Source organism: Xiphophorus maculatus, chromosome 4, assembly GCF_002775205.1.
Source record: "Xiphophorus maculatus strain JP 163 A chromosome 4, X_maculatus-5.0-male, whole genome shotgun sequence".
In the NCBI taxonomy this organism is placed as follows: Eukaryota; Metazoa; Chordata; class Actinopteri; order Cyprinodontiformes; family Poeciliidae; genus Xiphophorus; species Xiphophorus maculatus.
In genome coordinates this window covers 31773970-31776511 of record NC_036446.1, presented here as the reverse complement: position 1 = coordinate 31776511, position 2542 = coordinate 31773970, and the positions used below count along the sequence as shown (strand labels likewise).

The 2542-nt window shown below is 38.9% G+C and overlaps 1 long non-coding RNA gene across 2 annotated transcripts; it reads right to left on the bottom strand.

Annotated features, from left to right (window-relative positions):
* Window positions 1–217: 217 nt before the first annotated feature.
* LOC102236130 lies at window positions 218–2164 on the bottom strand. Of its 2 annotated transcripts, XR_002752667.1 has the most exons (6): window positions 1962–2164; window positions 1705–1869; window positions 1456–1537; window positions 1212–1318; window positions 948–1110; window positions 218–665 (listed from the first exon to the last, which is right to left on the bottom strand). It is a non-coding gene; the product is annotated as an uncharacterized LOC102236130 (long non-coding RNA). The 2 variants fall into 2 exon arrangements; XR_312928.2 differs by having other exon boundaries at window positions 1212–1537.
* Between the last annotated feature and the right edge of the window lie 378 nt (window positions 2165–2542).

The following is a 2542-nucleotide window of genomic DNA, read 5'->3' as shown; positions in this document are numbered from 1 at the left end:
AAACCGGATGTCATGTACCACCTACCTAACAAGGTTTTTTTTGTTGTTTTTCTTATTTATTTCATTAACATCTGGTTAATTTGTTGCCTGTTTGGCAGCTTTCAAAAATAATTTGTCAAAATAAAAATAAAAATCAGCCATGTGTTAATAGTATGTCACTTTTTATTGCAACAATTTATGACATAAAAATTTTCATTTCTAATATTTACATGTAAACACAATGAAGCATTACAACAGTTTTCAACAATAGTCATAACAGTTGGTAGTGACAGTTGAACAGAGCAGGTTTCACAAGTTAACATCTGCCTTCACAGGCCAACATCCACATTTATGTTTTGTGATTCTGTATTTGAACTTAATAAAGTCCAAAGAGTTTTTATCCCAAAGTCCATGTTTTTTTGCAATTGATCATTTGTTTTGGGCTTTGGTATCTTGACAGTGTTTGAACAGGAAAGCGAGGTTTGGTCTGTCTCAAGGAGAATCCTAGCAGTCTGGTTTCTTCTTGTCGTCTGGTGCTGTCCTGTTCGCTGAGCTGAACTTCAAAGATTTCCTCTAACATTTCTGATGTCAGCTTTTCCACCCTTGTGCACATAAAGGGCCTGAACACAGAAGCATGAAGCTCCGAAGCATAAATGACATCCAGGGTTGAAAGGCCATCCTTGAATCTAGAAAACATTCAGAATAACCATCACTTTAATGATGCTAAAAAGAGCATGATATTAAATTGATGTTTTACAGTCACACATAAACATTAATATCTCTAATCTTGTTCCTTGTTTAGCACAGGTAATATTGCAAATCCACTAACTGGAGATTCACTAACTGGATAATTATTTGTCTGCTGGCTACTGTCGATTCTTACCCTACATTCGCTTGTTTTAACTGCAACAAAACAGTAACTAAATTAACATAGTTGGCAAATGTTAGTTTGTTATTGAAGGACCTACTTCACATGATCTCTGTCTCTTTATTCTGCGTCTCGTCCTCAGCTGTCCCCCTGATGCAACAGGAAACTTCTCTGGATTCCCAGCAGGATTTCCTGCGTCTCCTCAGTCCTCTGTGTCTTCTCTCTCCTCATTGGTCCAGTGATGTTGACTTGTCTCAGTCATGCTAGTGAACCAACACATGATCAGACACGCATTCCTTAATTTCTGTCGAAATAACAGATGACTGAATCAGACTTTCTGATCAAGTCATAATCATGACCTCACCATTTATAAAATCTACTAGAACCAGTAGATCAGCAGGTCCTCTGCTCTATTCCTGATCCTAATTCCATCAGCACAAAGCTCATCAAAGCTCTGCTGTTATGAAAGGACTCAATGAAAAAAATCAGACAAAACAAAAGGGTCAGTGAGGAGAAAGTACAGCAGAAAGTAGGAATCAGATTTGAGCATCAACCTCAACTTCATGCATATTGAAAACTTTTGGTTGTGTAAAAGTAAATGTTCTTACTTTTGTTGTCCACTGGGTTCTCTTATCTTCCTCCTGACTGGTGGTGTTGAAGGTGGAGGATTCCAGGTTCAGGAGATCCAACCTGGGATGATCAGAGACATTATTGATCTGCAGAATCTGAATCCAGGATCAGAAACCAGCGCTGGCTATAATGTTTCTAAAATTCTTTATTATTCAGTGTCTGACTCATAAACAGGTGAATTTTCAACATAAGATTCTGTGGCAATGCTTGGTTTGTTATTGAAGGACCTGCTTCACATGATCTGTCTCTTTATGCTGTGTCCCGTCCTCAGCTGTCCCCCTGATGCATCAGGAAACATCTTCTCTGGATTTCCAGCAGGATTTCCTGCGTCTCCTCAGTCCTCTGTGTCTTCTCTCTCCTCATTGGTCCAGTCTTGTCTTGTCTCGCTGATGCTGGAGAATCAACACATAATCAGACACACATTCAGTCTAAATAACAGATGACTGAAGGAGACTTTCTGATCAAGTCATCATCATGTTCTCACCTTTTCCACAATCTCTTCCAACCAGTAGAACAGCAGGTGGAGCAGGTCTTCTGCTTTAATTGTTGGTCAACTCAAGTCGTGTGACATGAGTTGACGGAGAAATGAAGAAAAAAGAAAAGACAAAAGAGTTAAAAAGGAAAATAATCACACACAGCAAACAGAATCAGTTTCTAACTTTCAGCTCAACTCTGCGCAGCTCCATCTGAAATGTTTCGTTATGTTTTGTAGATAGAAATGTTCTTACTTTTTTCGACCAACTGGGTTCTCTTATCTTCCTCCACCTGACTGGTGGTGTTGAAGGTGGAGGATTCCAGGCTCAGGAGATCCAACCTGGGATGATCAGAACATCAGAGATCTGAGCAGTCTGGACCTGGGATCAGAAACTAGTGTCAGTATTTTTTAAAGTCTATTCTCTTTTTGGGATCTTTCTGTGTTGTAAAACATGAATATGGCCACATAAACTATTTGTTTTATGAGATTAATAGTTTATCTTTACTCCACATCCTCTCTATTTCCTTCCCTCCGATCCTGTTCTCTACTTTCCCTCTGGATAAAAGCTCTTAATTAAATCCCTCAATCAT